This window comes from Somniosus microcephalus, chromosome 10 (genome assembly GCF_052327205.1).
Source record: "Somniosus microcephalus isolate GS21.2 chromosome 10, FLI_Smic_1.0, whole genome shotgun sequence".
Lineage (NCBI taxonomy): Eukaryota > Metazoa > Chordata > Chondrichthyes > Squaliformes > Somniosidae > Somniosus > Somniosus microcephalus.
Window position 1 is genome coordinate 228333248 of NC_140996.1, and position 19583 is coordinate 228352830.

The 19583-nt window shown below is 42.8% G+C and overlaps 1 protein-coding gene across 2 annotated transcripts in view; it reads right to left on the bottom strand.

Moving 5' to 3' along the window:
- uvrag (UV radiation resistance associated gene) overlaps nt 1-19583 on the bottom strand; it is a 313672-nt gene that overhangs the window by 151705 nt on the left and 142384 nt on the right. The gene's annotated exons all lie outside the window — the stretch shown is intronic.

The following is a 19583-nucleotide window of genomic DNA, read 5'->3' on the forward strand; positions in this document are numbered from 1 at the left end:
ATTCCCCCGTATCTGACTGCAATGGACCAACTTTGGTTTTCACCAGTCTTTTCCTTTGGATATACTTATAAAAGCTTTTGGAGTTAGTTTTTATATTTTCCGCCAGCTTGTTTTCGTAAGCTATTTTGCCCCTCTTGATTATGCCCTTTGCCCTCCTTTGCTCTATCTTAAACTGTTCCCAATCTTCCGCTCTGGCGCTTTTTTTGGCTATTTTATACGCCCTATCTTTGGATTTTATGCTGTCTCTAATTTCCCCTGTTATCCACGGTTGAGTCACCTTTTTAGATTTCCTTTTATGCCAGATTGGTATAAACAATTTTTGCAATTTTGTCATTCTATCTTTAAATGTTTGCCATTGTTTATCTACCTCCAGTCCTCCCAGGAACGTTGTCCAATCAGACCTACTCAGTTCCCGTCTCATGGCATCATAATTCCCCTTGTTTAAATTCAGGACCTTAGTCTCTGAGTCAATTTCTTCGCTCTCCATTTCGAGTGAGAAATCGATCATGTTATGATCGCTCTGACCCAAGGGTCCCCGTACAAGATTACTGATTAGACCCTTCTCATTGCACAGTACCCAGTCCAATATAGCCTGTTCCCGAGTTGGTTCCTCGACATATTGATCCAGATAACCATCCCTCAAACACTCAAGGAATTCCTCCTCCTCATTATTTTTACTGATTAGGCTAGTCCAATCTATATGTAAGTTAAAGTCACCTATGATGACAGCTGTGCTCTTATTGCACGCTTCTCTAATTTCCCTCGTGATGCCCTCCCTAACCTCTATTTTACTATTTGGAGGCCTATATACCACTCCTATTAATGTTTTTCGCCCCTCGCTATTTCTTAGCTCCACCCATATAGATTCTGTATTAACTGAGTTAATATCCTTCCTTTCAATTGCATTTATCCCCTCTTTTACTAGCAATGCTACCCCTCCTCCCTTTCTTTTTTGTCGATCCTTCCTAAATACTGAATACCCCTGTATGTTAAGCTCCCAGCCCTGCTCACCCTGCAACCATGTTTCCGTAATCCCAATTAGGTCATAATTATTAACCTCTATTTCCACAGCTAATTCATCTACCTTGTTCCTGATGCTTCTCGCATTAAGGTATAAAACCCTCAGGCTTTTTTTATGCTCACATTTTTTATGAATTAGTTTGGCCCTTTGTTTTTTGTTCCTCACCCTTTTATCATTTATTTCTGTCTGCCTTTCACTTTCCTCTATTTCACTATAGGTTTCTAGCCCCCTGCCATACTAGTTTAAATGCTCCCGAACTGCTTTATCAAAAATTACCCCGAGAACATCAGTTCCATCTCTGCACAGGTGTAGACCGTCCCTTTTGTATAGGTCACACCTACCACAAAACTGGTTCCAATGCCTCAAAAATTTAAAACCCTCCCTCTTACACCACTGCTCAAGCCACGTATTTAGCCTAACTATCCTGTTCTCTGTACTCTTACTAGCACGTGGCACTGGTAGTAATCCAGAGATTACTACCTTCGAGGTCCTACTTTTTAGCTTGGCTCCTAACTCCCGAAATTCTACTTGTAGGACCTCTTCCCTTTTTTTAGCTACGTCGTTGGTACCAACATGTATCACGACAACTGGCTGTTCCCCCTCCCCCTCCAGAATGTTCTGCACCCGCGCCGAGACATCCTTGACCCTTGCACCAGGGAGGCAACATACCATCCTGGAGTCTCGGTCGCGACCACAGAAACCCCTATCTATTCCCCTTACAATCGAATCCCCTATTACTATAGCCCTGCCACTCTTTTTCCCTCCCTTCTTTGCAACAGAGCCAGTCATGGTGCCATGAGCCTGGCTGCTGGTGCCTTCCCCCGATGTGTCACCCCCCCCGACAACAGTACCTAAGGCGGTGAACCTGTTGCTAAGGGAGACAACCCCAGGGGATTTCTGCACTACCTTCCTGCCCTTGCTCTGCCTTTTGGTCACCCATTCATCATCTTAAACACCTGAACATTTGGGAATGGAATCACATGACAGCATGAAAACATGGAATTGTATCCCTGATGCAGTACCTTCAAGAAACTGGAAAACAAGAAAGAAAAATAAACACGGAAATCCTTTTTTAAAAATTACTGGCACGGTTTACGCAATTGAAATTATATCCCGATTTTGAAAACAGTGAAGGATATTCAGCACTCAAAGAGTTAACCGCCAGTTTAAAGGAAAGAAACAAATTTCACGTTAGCATGCCACCAACTCTGTCGAAGACTTTTCTCTCGCTCACCCCTCCCTCCATGGTTTTGGCAGAAACTGTGGCTTGTAAAAACTTCACCGTTCTAATAAACAAGTGCTGCAGTTTACCAAAAACTGACAGATTGACTTCAGGGCTGCTTTTAAATAAAATAACAGAAGCAATGAGAAAAAGTTTCATAATCACCTCAACCAGGAACACATCATGTAGTTATCATTGAATAGTACAGAACAGAAGGAGGCCATTTGCCTTCATCGAGTCTCTTTCGAAGAGCAATCCAGTTAGTCCCACTCCCCCGCTCATTCCCTGTAGCCCTGCAATTTGTTTCTCCTTCCAGTATTTACCCAATTCCCTTTCAAAAGCTACTATTGAATCTGTATCCACCGCCCTATCAAGCAGTGCATTCCAAATCCTAACCACTCGTTGTGTAAAAAGTTTTTCCTCATGTCTCCTCTGGTTCTGTTGCAAATGACCGTAACTCTGTGCCATCTGGTTATCGACCCTTCAGCCATTGGAAACAGTTTCCTTTTATTTACTCGATCTAAACCCTTCATGATTTTAAACACTCTCGGCAACCAACACCCTTATTCCTTGTTTAGATTTCAGAAGTGCCCAACAAATTAGTACTTGTATTAAGTACTAGTCATAGAAATTTTAAGACATGACAATTGATAGGATACAATGACCATAAATTAATTTTTGTATGCATTTTGGGCTTATGATGAAGGACATGATTAGCCCACATCCAGAGCCATGCAGGTCAGACATAAGAGGTAATTCTCTCTCTCTCTCTGCACAGTCCCAGCAGTGAGCCAGAGTCCTCACTTTTATTCCTAATATCTTCTGGTCAAAGCAGGATTACCAAATGCCACAAGATTATGGGGAGGGAAGGAAGGAGCGAGACCTATCTGGAATTTTACCAGATCTGGCTGGGCTGGATTTAAAACCAGGTTGAAAGGACAGTGTTCGTATCAATTCCATCACCTTGGTGAAGGAGGGAAGGGGCCAGATGAGAAGCAGCAGGAAAATGTCCTTGATCAACGTGACCAACAAAATCAAACTCTTCAACCCAGATCTCTCTCCGTCTTGGTCTGCAAGTGTTCTTTCTTCCAAGAGCACAGTAAAAGGAGGCGACACGTTGGGAATCTCACACAATAGGCTTCAGGACGAAGAAGCTCTTTGCGGCGATACCTTTCAAAGAGAAACGACTGAAGCATTGAGAGCTGGGGACTAGGTGACTGAGCCCATAATCTTCGAGAGAGCATGGCTACCATCATGTGGTGCTCGGTTACAGAGCAAACCACAGAGCGCACAATTACTAAACCAGCTTCCAAAATAGGAATCATTACGTCTCAAATTCCAGTGCGCTGCTGGTCAAATCCAGGAACATATTGCGGGAAATAGAATCAGTACCTACCCTATGGGAAACCCTTCTTCTGGTTGGAAAGCTTAATAAAGGGAAGAACACCCACAAACATTGTTGTGAAATGCGGTAGTATCAAAGGAAATGTACATCCGAGAACAAAATGCAGTGAAGTTCATCCTCAGACATGTAGCTGTAAACATGGATCCTTAAGCTCCTTCAAACAGCCAACAGCAGTGGAATTTAGACCAGACAGACACTCTCAAAAAATGGTTAATCTTGCTAAGTTTCTTTAAAAAAAGGCATAAATATCTGGTTGGGAGTGAGACAAGTACAGACCGAGATGAGATGGTTTACATTTCAGTAACCTTGGCCAGGGCAAACACAAAACTAGCTATTCTGGTAAATTGAATACATATATAACATTTTAATTAAAACACACAAAATGAATAGTTGATGAATCCTGGAGTGACTGTCAAGTCATGTTTAATCAAAGCATTCAGATGATGTCACAGAATATGAAAGCAATGCTTAAAAAGAACAAACTTGCTTTTATACAATGCCTTTCAGGACCTCAGGACGTCCCAAAGTGCTTTACAACTAATGAAGTACTACTGGAGTGTAGTCACTGTTGTAAGGTAGGAAACGTGGCAGCCAATTTGCACACAGCAAGCTCCCAGAAACAGGAATGCGATAATGACTGGATAATCCGTTTTTAGTGATGTTGGTTCAGGGATAAATGTTGAGCCAGGGCACTGGGGAGAACTCCCCTGCTTTTCTTCGACGCAGTGCCGTGGGATCTTTTACATCCCCAAGAGGGTGGACAGGGATTAACGTCTTAGCCAAAAGGTGGCACCTCCCTCAGTACTGCACTGAAGTGTCAGCTGAGATTTTGTGCTCAAGTCTCTGGCGTGAGATTTGAATCCACAGCCTTTTGACTCAGAGGCGAGAGTGCTACCCACTGAGCCAAGGCTGACACCATCACTGAGCCAAGGCTGAGTGAATCATTAAAGTTTATTCATTGCTGGCAATCACCGTTAAAAAATATAAAATACTGAGTTTTTTTGTTGGACCAGTGTTGCATTAGTTTCCGCCGGGGATATCATGGAGACTACCAACAGCTAGAGTTAACGTGCAACATCCATGCAGAAATATTTAACACCCGTTAAACACTGTTCTGGAGAAATAACATCGCACTATATTTTTTTCACATGAAGCAAACACCTTTTTGCAAGGTTAAATGGGTTAGAGATCCAAGATGCATAATACAAAAGGCAAATATATGCACTATACAAAGTTTTATAAAAATGGATCTATTTTGACATAACAGACATTTGAGATATATATATATATTATTTTAAAAAAGAGGGAGGGTCAAACCAAATAATTACAGACCTCTCAGTTCAACATCAATTGTGGAGGACAAATGTAAGAAGTCACACAACACCAGGTTATAGTCCAACAGCTTTATTTGAAATCACAAGCTTTCGGAGCGCTGCTCCTTCATCAGGTGAAGTGAAGAGAAGCATACAGGCACAGCATATATAGTCAGAGAAAACTGCCAGATGATTACAGGTAATCTTTCTAGCTGCCCTTTATCACACCTCGGCAGAGAGATAATCACAGCAATCAAAGGTGTGAATGGTGTCCAAACAGGTCAGTCAGGAAAACATTACATCAAAGAACAATGAGGTGGGGTCACAAGGGGTCAAATGTTGCAGATGCTGGGGTCTGTATGAAAAACAGAAAACAAAAAACTTTGCTGGAAATCACAGCAGGTCCGGCCGCATCTGTGCAGAGAACAAGCCAACAACGACGAATTGTGGAGGAGTTACTGGTATCTAACAAAGACAGAATGACTGAGCACTTGGGCAAGCAGCAACTGATCAGTCAGCGTGCATTTGTGAAGGGTTAAGTCATGTCTCACTAATCTAGTAGAATATTTTGAGGAGGTCACCAGCATGGCGGATAAGGGAGTTTCCATGGATATTCATATGGGCTTCCATAAGGCATTTGATAACCTTCTGCACAAGAGATTATTAGCAACACTGAAAGCGCACAAAATTGAAGGTAACCTTGTGACATGGGTTGGTAACTACAGGTAGTTGGTAGATGAGAGACAGAGAGCAGGGACTAGGCAACGTTCTCTAATTGGCGGGATGCGACAAGTGGTATTCCCCAAGAATCTGCTTTTCACCATATATAGTGAGACTTGGAAGAAGAAAGAGTTGTATATTCAAGTTTGCTGATGACACTAAATGAGGAAGAACAGCAAGTTATGTAGATGGGAGCAGGAAGTACAAAGGGACAGAGACAAACCAAGTGAGTGGGAAAAAAGTTGGCAGAGAAAAGTTAAATGTTGGAGAGTGCGAGGTTATTCACTTTGGATTCAAGAAAGACAAATGGGTATATTTTCTTAATGGCGAGAGATTAGGGACTGTGGCGGAGCAAAGGGATTTAGATGTTCATGTACACAAATTACTAAAAGCTAGTGAACAGGTGCAAAAAGTAATCAAAAAGGCAAATGAAGTGTTGGACTTAGTGAGGAAGTAATGCTTCAGTTAAACCCCATCTGGAGCACTGCATTCTGTTTTGGGCACTGAACCTCAGAAAAATTATATTGGGCTGGGCTTGTGGGGGGGTAGGGGGGTACAGTACAAATTCACAAGTATTATATCACGTTCCATAAACTTGGGTTACAGTCCCTTGAGTTTAGAAATTTGAGCAATGATCGAATTGAGGTATTTAAAATAATAAAAGGGATTCAACAGGGTAGATAGAAACTATTTCCTCTGGTGGGGGAACCCAGAACAAGAGGACAAGCAAAAATAAAAAAAGGAAGTCTTGAATTTCTATAGCATCTTTCATGGCCACAGGACATCCCAAAGCGCTTTACAGCCAATGAAGTACTTTTTGAAGTGTAGTCACTGTTGTAATGTAGGAAATGCGGCAGCTAATCTGCACACAGCAAGCTCCCACAAACAGCAATGTGATAATGACCAGATAATCCGTTTTAGTGATGTTGATTGAGGGATAAATATTGACGCAGGACAGCAGGGAGAACCCCCTGCTCTTCAAAATAGTGCCATGGGATCTTTCACTTCCACCTGAGAGCGCAGATGGGGCCTTGGTTTAATGTCTCATCCAAAAGACGGCACCTCCGACAGTGCAGCACTCCCTCAGTACTGCACTGGAGTGTCAGCCTAGATTTGTGTGCTCAAGTCTCTGGAATGGGACAACCTTTTGACTCAGAGGAGAGAGTGCCACCCACTGAGCCACGGCTGACACACTGCAAAGGGGTAGTGGAAATCTGCAACTTGCTCCTTCAAAAAGCTGTGGATCAATTGAAATTTGCACTGCTGAATCGATAAAATTTTGTTGGGCAAGGGTATCAAGGGATAAAGAGCAAACGAGGGCGAACGGAGTTTAGGTACAGATCGGCCTTGGTCTAAATGAATGGCTGAATTGCTGAGTTCTGCTCTGTTCCTGCCCAATTCCCATAGGATCTGCTTCATTGTTCTTGTCTGGTGCTCAGCAGGATCCCATATGGAAGCACCTCAAGAGAGACCTAGAATGTCTTGCATAATGCAGGATTGCATAGCTGATGTTTTCTCTTTATAAACTGAATGTTCCACTTAAAATTTTAATTACATTAAAAAGGGACTGCTGCATTGCAGAGAAGGCGGTGCTAACAGAGGGTTGCCGAGAAGGGGAATAGAATACACCACGAGTTAAATGTGAATGACTTCAGATACAAGACTGGAAGAGAGCAAAAAAATCATCTCCACCAGTGAATAAAAAAGTTGGCGATAGAAAAATAAGCGACTGTACTTGGTGCTGATGCAGAGAGTGGCAGGGACTGTAGCGAGGGCTTTAAACTAATTAGTGGGGGGGGGGGGGGGGGGAGGTTTCTAGAGAGCAAATAATAAAAATGACAACGGAGAAGGTCATAGACCTAGGTAGCAGTAGGGGAATTAAAAACCAGAGCGTGTCAGGAAGGGACAGAAGGTATGGAGTAAAAGGTAAAGTAGTAAAAGGGGAAAAAGCAGGAACTAAGTGTCACAAAACATATTTGAAAGTTCTTTATCTGAATGCATGTAGCATTCGTAACAAAATGGACGAGTTAATGGCACAAATAACTACATATGGGTATGATCTTGTGGCCATTACAGAAACATAAGAACATAAGTAGGAGCAGGAGTAGGCCATACGGCCCCTCGGGCCTGCTCCGCCATTCAATAGGATCATGGCTGATCCGAATCTAGACTCACGTCCACTTCCCTGCCCTCTCCCCGTAACCCCTAATGCCCTTGTCTGCTAGGAAACTGTCAATCTCCATTTAAAATTTATTTAATGTCGCAGCTTCCACAGCTCTCGAAGGTAGCAAATTCCATAGATTTACTACCCTCTGAGTGAAGAAGTTTCTCCTCATCTCAGTTTTGAAAGGGCAGCCCCTTATTCTAAGATTATGCCCCCTAGTTCTAGTCTCACCCATCAGTGGAAACATCCTCCCCGTATCCACCCGATCAAGCCCCCTCACAATCTTATATGTTTCGATAAGATCGCCTCTCATTCTTCTGAATTCCAATGAGTAGAGTCCCAACCTATTCAACCTTTCCTCATACGTCAACCCCCTCATCTCCGGAATCAACCGAGTGAACCTTCTCTGAACCGCTTCGAGAGCAAGTATATCTTTTCTTAAATATGGAAACCAAAACTGCACGCAGTATTCCAGGTGTGGCCTCACCAATACCCTGTATAACTGCAGCAAGACTTCCCTGTTTTTATACTCCATCCCCCTCGCAATAAAAGCCAAGATTCCATTGGCCTTCCTGATCACCTGCTGCACCTGCATACTAACTTTTTGTGTTTCATGCACCAGGACCCCAGATCCCTTTGTACTGTAGCACTTTGCAGTTTCACTCCATTTAGATAATAACTTGCTCTTTGATTTTTTCTGCCAAAGTGCATAACCTCACACTTTCCAACATTATACTGCATCTGCCAAATCTCTGCCCACTCACTTAGCCTGTCTATGTCCTTTTGCAGGTTATTTATGTCCTCCTCACTCACTGCTTTCCCTCCCATCTTTGTATCATCAGCAAACTTGGATATGTTGCACTCGGTCCCTTCCTCCAAATTGTTAATATAGATTGTAAAGAGTTGGGGTCCCAGCACTGACCCCTGCGGAACACCACTAGTTACTGATTGCCAGCCCGAGAACGAACCATTTATCCCAACTCTTTGTTTTCTGTTAGATAGCCAATCTTCCACCCATGCCAATATATTACCCCCAATCCCGTGATTTCTTATCTTGATCAGTAATCTTTTGTGTGGAACCTTGTCAAATGCCTTTTGGAAGTCCAAATACACTACATCCACTGGTTCCCCTTTATCCACCCTGTATGTTACATCCTCAAAGAATTCGAGCAAATTTGTCAAACATGACTTCCCCTTCATAAAACCATGCTGATTCTGTCCTATTAAATTATGTTTATCCAAATGCTCTGTTACTGTTTCCTTATGGCTGAAGGGTGACCATGACTGGGAATTAAACATACCATGGTATTTAACAATCAGGAAGGACAGGCAGGAAGGAAGGGGAGGTGGGGTGGCTATGTTAATAAAGGAAGGAATCACTAATACAGAGAAATGATATTGGGTCAAAGGATCCGGATAGTGAAACAGTTTGGGTGGAGATAAGGAATAATAAGGGGAAAAAAACACTAGTGGGCGTAGTCTATAGGCCTCCTAACAGTTGTAATTCTGTTGGATGGAGTATTAATCAGGAAATAGTTGGGGCTTGTAATAAGGGAACAGCTATAATTATGGGGGATTTTAACTATCATATTAACTGGACAAATCAAATTGGGCAGGGCAGCCTTGAGGAAGAGTTCATTGAGTATATTAGGGATGGGTTTCTTGAGCAGTATGTAACTGAACCGACCAGGGGGCAAGCAACCTTAGATCTGGTCCTGTGCAATGAGTCAGGATTAATTAAAAATGTCCTATTAAAGGATCCCCTTGGAATGAGTGACCATAACATGGTTGAATTCCATATTCAATTAGAGGGCGAGAAGGTTGGATCTCAAACAAGCGTACTGAGCTTGAATAAAGGAGACTATGAAGGTATGAGAGCGGAATTGAGTAGGGTGGACTGGGAAAATAGGTTAAAGGGTAAGACGGTACATGAGCAGTGGTGTACATTTAAGGAGTTATTTTACAACTTTCGAAAAAAAAAATATTCCACTGAGGAAAAAAGGGTGTAAAAGAAAAGACAGCCATCCGTGGCTAAGTAAAGTAATTAAGGATAGTATCCGAATAAAAACAAGGGCATATAAGGTAGCCAAATCTAGTGGGAGGATGGAAGATTGGGAAAACTTTAAAAGACAGCAAAAAATAACTAAAAGATTGATTAAGAAAGGGAAGATAGATTATGAAAGTAAATTAGCAAAAAATATAAAAACAGATAGTAAGAGTTTTTATAGTTATATAAAAAGAAAAAGGGTGGCTAAAGTAAATGTTGGTCCCTTAGAGGATGAGACCAGGAAATTAATGGTGGGAAACATGGAGATGGCAAAAACACTGAATGAATATTTTGTTTCAGTCTTTACAGTAGAGGACACTAAGAATATCCCAACACTGGACACACAGGGGGCTCGGCGGGGGGGGGGGAGGAGCTAAACACGATTAAAATCACTAAGGAATTGGTACTCGGTAAAATAAAATGGGACTCAAGGCGGATAAATCCCCTGGACCTGATGGCTTATATCCTAGGGTCTTGAGGGAAGTGGCGGTAGGGATTGTGGATGCATTGGTAATAATTTTCCAAAACACTCTGGACTCAGCAAAGGTCCGGGCAGATTGGAAAACTGCTAATGTAACACCCTTATTTAAAAAGGGTAGTAGGCAGAAGGCTGGAAACTGTAGACCAGTTAGCCTAACATCTGTGGTTGGTAAAATTTTGGAGTCCATTATTAAGGAGACAGTAACGGGACATTTGGATAAACATAATTTAATAGGACAAAGTCAGCATGGTTTTATGAAGGGGAAGTCATGTTTGACAAATTTGCTTGAGTTCTTTGAGGACGTAACATACAGGGTGGATAAATGGGAACCAGTGGACGTAGTGTATTTAGACTTCCAAAAGGCATTTGACAAGGTGCCACACAAAAGATTATTGCTCAAGATAAAAAATCACAGGATTGGGGGTAATGTTCTGGCATGGATAGAGGATTGGCTATCTAACAGAAGGCAGAGAGTTGGGATAAATGGTTCATTCTCAGACTGGCAATCAGTAACTCGTGGTGTTCCGCAGGGGTCAGTGCTGGGTCCCCAACTCTTTACAATCTATATTAACGATTTGGAGGAGGGGACCGAGTGTAACATATCAAAGTTTGCAGATGATACAAAGATGGGAGGGAAAGTAGTGAGTGAGGAGGACATAAAAAAACCTGCAAAGGGACATAGACAGGCCACGTAAGTGGGCAGAGATTTGGCAGATGGAATCCAATACTGGAAAGTGTGAGGTTATGCACTTTGGCAGGAAAAATCATAGAGCAAGCTATTATCTTAATGGCAAGAAACTGGAAAGTACTGCAGTACAAAGGGATCTGGGGGTCTTGGTGCACGAAACTCAAAAAGTTAGTATGCAGGTGCAGCAGGTGATCAAGAAGGCCAATGGAATGTTGGCTCTTATTGCTAGGGGGATAGAATATAAAAACAGGGAGGTATTGCTGCAGTTATACAAGGTATTGGTGAGACCGCACCTGGAATACTACATACAGTTTTGGTGTCCATACTTAAGAAAAGACATACTTGCTCTCGAGGCAGTACAAAGAAAGTTCACTCGGTTAATCCTGGGGATGAGGGGATGGACATATGAGGAGAGGTTGAGTAGATTGGGACTCTACTCATTGGAGTTCAGAAGAATGAGAGGCGATCTTATTGAAACATATAAGATTGTGAAGGGGCTTGATCGGGTGGATGTGGTGAGGATGTTCCCAATGATGGGTGAAACTAGAACTAGGGGGCATAATCTTAGAATAAGGGGCTGATCTTTCAAAACTGAGATGAGGAGGAACTTCTTCACTCAGAGGGTAGTAGGTCTGTGGAATTGGCTGCCCCAGAAAGCTGTGGAAGCTACATCATTAAATACATTTTAAACAGAAATAGACAGTTTCCTAGAAGTAAAAGGAATTAGGGGTTACGGGGAGCGGGCAGGAAATTGGACACGAGTCTAGGTTCGGATTGGTCATTGCCCTGTGGGTGGCGGAGCGGGCCCAGGGGCCGTGTAGCCTGGTCCTGCTCCTACTTCTTGTGTTCTAATTCTGTTAGATTTCAGGAGATGGTTCTATTCACAGGGATTAGTGGAGACCTCGGGAACAGGCTGCCAGCTAGGAGTCCTTCAAGAGTAAATTGGGCCTGTTCCTGGCTGGGGTGGAGATCATCTTTTACAGAAGGTAAGTACTGCAGGAAATACAGGGACAGAGTGATCTCCTGGACGAGTTTCGATCGCCTAGATGGGTCGGAGAGGAATTTCCCAGATTTTTTCTCCCAAATTGGCCATTGGGTTTTTTAATCTGGTTTTTCGCCTCTCCCGGGAGATCACATGGGTTCGGGTGGGATGGAGAGTGTAAGTAGATTTGAGGTTAGGATCAGATCAGCCATGATCTTATTGAATGGCGGAGCAGGCTTGAGGGGCCGATTGGCCTACTCCTGCTCCTATTTCTTATGTTCTTAGGGACTAAAGCCAGCTGTCGACACGTGACTGCACAAGGAGCCATGGAGAAGAAACTCTCAACACAAACTTTCAGCCGCCTATGTAACCGCCCTTTATTTTCGATGGGATACACTTGCACTGAAGTGGGATGGGCACTGCCACCTGACTATGTACAGTTCCCAGCTTATGGAGCTTTGGGTGAAGGAACTTGGAAAGTGCAAGTCTCCAGAACATTGGATGCGGACAATGAGCTAACTCATTCCTGAAGATCATACTGTGAGCCAGCAAGGGCAAAACTCCATCCCATGACAACAGTTAGTCACCAACAGGTTTTTTTGGCTTGAATGGCCAACAGCATTAAGTTCAAAACAAAAGACTGCAACTTTTGAAGAATTACCTTCCAGCATCAGACGGATGACGAGATGAACTAATGGTGGAATGAGTTGAGGAGCTCCACCATCAGTGCAGAACAGCAATATGTACCACAACCCTTGGCATTCTATGCAACAACAAACTTGCATTTATATCACGCTTTCAACCTAGTAAAACGTCCCAAGGTGCTTCACAGGAGCGTCATCAAATAAAAGTCGACACCAAACCATATAAGGAGATAGGACAGGTGACCAAAAGTTTGGTCAAAAAGGTTTTGAGGAGCATCTTTAAAGGAGGAGGGGTAGAGAGATGGAGAGGTTTAGAAAAGAAGCGCCAGAGTTTTAGGGCCTAGGTGCTAATGATGGAGCGATATAAATCGAGGATGCACAAGAGGCCAGAATTGGTGGAGCGCAGAGATCTCGGCGGGTCGTAGGGCTGGAGGAGGTTACAGAGATAGGGAGGTGCGAGGCCATGGAGGGATTTGAGGGAAAACAAGGATGAGAATGCAAGCTGAATGAGCAGGGTGGTGTTAAAACTGTAAAACAGACATAAACACTAGCTGTGAAACAAGGAGGCTAGTCGAGCTTCTTCAACCACCAGGTACAACGATCACCAAGGCATTGCTACCAGGAAGCCTGGAATCTCTCAACCGTGAATTGCATAAGTGGGTGACTAGTGTTTGGAGGATCTGTACCATCATCAACAACCTGCATCTGTGATTTCCTTAAGGTTGGAATCATTAGACAAATGCATTGAATGCTTCTGAATTGTATCCTAAATCAGAAGTTTCTTCCGAGAAATTAGAGATTGCTTGCGCAGGAGGATTCTACAATGAGGAATTTTGCTGGAGCGGGTGGATTGTTCCAATTGCGAACAAAAGATTTCCTCGACTTTGATTCTGACTAGCGACGGCTGCAATATTTTACAGCAGTAATTTTACCCTCCGTGTTATTTTGGTGCTGGCAGTAGAGTTGGCAGGTTATAGTAACAGTCAAGTTTCAGGATTGTTTTGACCATTTTAATAACAGGAAAGATTTGGAAAAAAGTTAGTGGTTTAAAAGCATAGTGTATTATTACCAGTTACAAATAGGTCTGGGATGGTAGGAATTTAAGATGCTCATGACACAATCTTCATGTGGTTTTTCCTCAGGCACTTAATAAGCAGCAATTTGGTAGCTTGCCCCCATAACTGATAAACACCCATTGGAAGGCTTTTGATCGCACCCTGTGAACTTCATAGTCTTGCCCTCCAAACTGAGACCCAATGTACTGAGCCAAACAACTGAACTACAACTCCAAGGAGGCCCATCCTTCATTCCAACATACACCTAAAGAGCATAACTGTACTGAGAGGTGACAACCGACCAGATCACAACATCTAGAAGCCATTGTGAATCCTAGATTTCCCCACTGCCGCGAAGCTCCACACTTGGCCACTCTCTCCTAGTGTTAGCCTTGACTTGGCTGTCTTCTGCCCTCAACTCCAGGTTTCCCCACTATCCCCACCTCAGCACTGCTCCACATTCCATCACTCATTCTCACCTTTTAAAGAAAAATACAGGGGAAATACTGTTGCATTGATAAAAACTTGGGATTTAATTACAATTTATGCTGTTAAGGGCAAGTTCAGCTGCAGAGTTTATTAAAATAGGCTATTATTGTAAATTTGCACACGCAAATATTTTAAAGCAGTGGAACCATGAAAGGAAACAGCGAGTACAAAAATAAAGTAGACTGCAAGCCAAATATTAAAAACAGAGCAAATAAAACACACAAATTAGGGGATAATAAACTGATAGTCTACCCCATATTTTATAATTTTTTTTTTGTGAATGAACAATGCTATAGGAGATTATTCAATGTTTAAGGTAAATGTATAGTACACAGGAACAAAGCTTTAGTAATAAGTTAAATATCTCATGTAAATTTAGGGTATGTATGATTGAATAAGGAACTTACTACTTGCTAGAATTCTAAATGTCTTGCATTAGTAATTGAGGTTAGAAGAGATTTGGGTCAAGAGTCCTAAAATGTTGCCGACATTGAAAGCCTCAGCACTTTCATTGTTATCACTGAACTTGTAGGGCACATTCATACCAATGCACTGTAGGGGAAAACACACACACAAAACATATGCTACATAATCCATGAACTCAAATTCCTGCCACCACGAGCATCCTCAGTTGCAGGCCTGTAACCACACTATTATACAGCTCAAAGGGCTCTCTTCCCCCAGACATAAACCGAGCACAAAATCCATCAGTTCAAGTTGACACAACACAACAATAGCAAGCTGACACTGCATTGCAACTCGAAGGGCACCGTTAGCTTTTAATAAAAAAGAAATGAGCGAGAAATATCAACTAAGTGGACATCTCTGCACCCTGCAAACCAATTCTGAATTGATATTTGAGGCAGTATCACTGTAGGCTAGTTGAAATGCGCTTATATTTTGGTTTTGAGAATTTGGATGTTGAATGGAGAAATTCTTCGCCCAACAGAAGAGTGTGTGGTGGTGGGAGAAAGACTGCGTGAGCGAGGGGATTATTAAATATATTTGAATTTGTTTCCCCCCCCGCCATGTACCAAAAAAAAAATCAAAAATAATAGAGGGATTTCTTCCTTAAAAAAGGTAATGTAACTTTACAAAAACATGATCTCTAACAAAGGGCTTTTTCAAGTAATTAGAAAAAAGAAATTGTAACCAAATAATGTGACCTTCCCTTTTCAGCAACAGATACCATACAAACTCCCTCTTACAATTTATTAAAATTAACAAAAGAAAACACGTAAAAAATGTCTTTACAAATTCTTTCAGGTCATTAATCTGTCATTTGCTCCCCAAATGTCTTCTCTCCCCACACAAACCTTCAATTTGATTTAATCAACATAAGAAATTTAAACAAAGGGCAATTTTAAAATTGTATACATCAAATATAAAATTCCACCCTGGACGTGTCCAGCTTGTGTTTATTATTAACAGCAACTATGGCCTTGGGTTATTAGTAGCAAGGATGTAGGAAATGAATCACAGGTGTGGCACGGTAAAGACAGGGCAAACTTTGTTGGGTCAGAAATAACGCAAGAGAACAGCGAGTGTGTTGATTTTAGGAGCTAATCCATTGAAATGATTCTGTGTATAGCACAGCAAGCATAGACTGTACCAAGTGGCAAAGGTCAATTGCCATGATAAACCTGGGTCTAATTACCATCCAATCCCCATTGAAGTCATGCTTTCTTATTCATAAAAAGGGATAAATCTAATTCTCCCCAAACATGAATCCGACATGGAGGAAATCCGATGAGTTACACTTTCCGAATGCAAACCAATATTTCTTCATGAGAATTTTTTTTGTCTGCATTGCAACAGATGTTTGAAAGTTTTTTTTTATAGAAAGAATGGGCAAAATAATGAAATGTTAAAGGAATCATCACCATTCAGAGGAGGAAGAACCACCCATTATGTTGATTTCTAGCACAATGCTTTTTTAAAAATTATATTGAGAAGCCTCCTAGAAGGGCAGAGGCACTCAGTGCAAGGCATCGTCAAGGGTGGCGAGAGTAGGACAAGGTGGGTCCTGCACAAAAATAGTGGCACTGCAACAAAGAATTTCGTGCTATAAACTTCGCAAACAGCCCCGGAGTCTATTTGTTCATGGGATGCGGGCGATACTGCCAAAGCAGTATATAATGCCCCTCCCTAGTTGCCCCGAGGGCATCAAGAGTTAACCACATAATGGGCCAGAAATTCCAGGCCAGAAGCGTGAGTACGGTCGGCTTACTCACGCTTCTGGCCGTTGGAAATGCCGGCGTTCAGCATGAACAGCGCATGCGGGGAACACCAGCATTTCCAGACCTCGAGCGCGTGCGACTGCACAGGCAGCGCTTGCGCAGTGAACTTCGTGGATTTCCGTGAGGTTAAGTCCTTAGAAGTTACACTTGAAAAAAGCAAGTGTAAAGTGGCTCATTGGCTGCGGAGGAAGATATATTTTATCGTGGAGCTTTTGAAATGCAATATTTTTGTTTGGGAAAGGGAGGGAAGTTATTTTAAGAAATTTTAAGTAAGTTTTAAAGTTAAAATTGTTTTTTTTTTTTTAAAAAAGGGTTTTCAGAACGGTAGGTAGAAGGAGCAATTGTGGCTGTGTGAATGGAATGTGAGAATGAGTTATGTATGTATGTCCACATATATTCCTTTACGTATATGTATGTATGTTTTATATTCCTTTACTATGAATGTATGTTTTTAATTATGATTTTCCAATAAGTTACTTTCTCTGAAAGTCATAATTAAATAATATTCATACACATAAGTAAAGGAATATATACATAACATGCAAAGGAATATATACAGACATACATACTTTCAGAAGCTCCACGATAAGAAATATCTTCCTCCGCAGCCTCTGTAGCAACTGTACCCATGCTTTTTTCATGTGTAAGTTGTAATGACTGGACCTCACTGAAAGCATTAATGAAAGCGGCAAATTATACTGCGCACGCGCTGCATGTGCAGTCGCACGCGTTCTGCCTCTGAACCCCTTCGTTCAGAGGACAGGAAATGCCGGTTTTCCCCACATGCACTGTGCATGCTGAAAACCGGCATTTCATCCGACCAGATGCGTAAGTACCCCGACCGTACTAGCGCATTTGGAAGGGAATTATTGGGCCAACATTTTACATGTCAATAAAATAAAAAATTTAACACTTGCACGACTTGCCCCCTCGCATCTGCGACTGAGGGTCCAAGGAGGTGCATTGCGCAAGAGGTCATCATGGGACGTATCCTCACACTGTTCCCTTTGGGGAACTGTATGAAGTGGTGGAAGGATTTATGGCTGTGATTAACGCTCATTCCGTGACCGTAACCATCTTTGAACCAGCCATTAGGGTGGTTAGTCCTATGGCGGGAGGGTTTTACGGGCTCCCACAACCCATCTGAGGGGGGGGGGGGCCACCAACACCCACGGACGCAAGTATCCCGCTGGATGTCCACCCAGAATTTAAAGTTGGAGCTCCGACTCCACTTGCCGGGACTGTCTGGAGTGGGGTTCAAAACCCTACTCCTTCTGGCCCAGCGGCAGGGATGCTTACTGCTACGCAAAAGGCCCACTCCGCACAAAAGGTGACACCCATACGTTTCCTGCGCCTTTTCCCTCCCCGTGACTGGAGCCCTATGCTGCCATTTCACGTTGCTAATCGGATTGGGCGTTTGTCATAGCGGTAGGATCCCCGCCGCTGGGCCAGATCAGGGTAGGGTTTCGAACCCCGCTCCAGACAGTCCCGGCAAGTGGAGTCGGAGCTCCGGCTCTAAATTCTGGGTTGACATCCAGTGGGATATTTGCGTCCGTGGGTGTGGGTGGCCCCCCCTCCTTGTATAGCTTGTGGGAGCCCGTAAAACCCTCCCGCCATAGGACTAACCGCCCTAATGGCTGGTTCAAAGATGGTTACGGTCACGGAATGAGCGTTAATCACGGCCATAAATCCTTCCACCACTTCATACAGTTCCCCAAAGGGAACAGTGTGAAGACACGTATGACGACGACTTTGCTAAATAAATAAATGGAATTTAAAAAATTCTTTTAGGGCTTTTAAAAGTCTTTAAATTGCTTTAATTCTCTTTAAAACTACTTCAGATTACTCAAAATAATGTAAACATTTTAAAAAGTTTATAAAAGTTACCAAAATCTTCAAAAAACTTCCAAAAACCTATTTAAACTGCTGCTTTGCATGTAAAAAAGCAAAGCAGCTTGACAGAAACATTGGGGGCGTGTCCAGTGAAACTGAGACCTCAAGGGGCGTGTCTCACTTACACTGCACGCTCCTGGGTCCGCGCTGGCTGCACTCCTGGGCGGCGTGACGTCATACGCTGCCCGGGAATGTGCTTTCTATTTCTCCAAGTTCAGGCGTCCCAGAAGCTGATCGGCAGGAGCGCGGGGTAAGTGCAAATACGGGGCTTGCACGCGCTGCAAGCCCCGTTCTGGAATTTCTGGCCCATTGTGGGACTGGAGTCACGTGTAGGCCAAACCAAGTAGTGGTGGCAGATTCCCTTCCCTGAAGGACCTTAGTGAACCAGTTGGATTTTTGCACAAATTTGGCAGCCCACACTCTACCAGATTTATTGCTGATTAGTAATGTAGTCTTGTTACAACTATACAGGGCTTTGGTGAGACCACACCTGGAGTACTGTGCACAGAAAGAGATACTTGCCTTAGAAGAAGTGCATCAAAGATTCACTAGATTGATTCCTGGGATGAGAGAGTTGTCCTATGAGGGGAGATTGAGTCTATACTCTCAAGTTAAGAATAATAAGGTGATCTCATTGAAACATACAAGATTCTGAGGGGGAATGACAGGGTAGATGCCAAGAGGCTGTTTCCACTGGCTGGAGAGTCTAGAACTAGGGGGCATCATCTCAGGATAAGGGGTCGGCCATTTAGGACTGAGATGAGGAGGAATTCCTTCGCTCAGAGGGTTGTGAATCTTTGGAATTCTCTACCCCAGAAGCCTGTGGATGCTCAGTCATTGAGTATATTCAAGGCTGAGACAGTTAGATTTTGAGACTGTTAGATTTTGAGACTCTCGGAATCGAGGGATATGGGGATCAGGCGGGAAAGTGGAGTTGAGTTCGATGATCAGCCATGATCTTATTGAATGGCAGAGCAGGCTCGAGGTGCTGTATTGCCAACTCCAGCTCCTAATTCTTATACTATCTAACACAGGGGATTTATTTGTTTAAAGCTCTTTCAGTTTGGCTAGGACTTGCATTTCACTCCTGAATTTTGCTATGGTGTTCTTTATATGGGAGAGAGCATGTTATTCCCTTGTGAACACTAGGAGGAAGTAATTGTTCAGAATTTATACTATCTTGTGTTCATCCACAGTTTCAAAACAATTTGCATCTTTT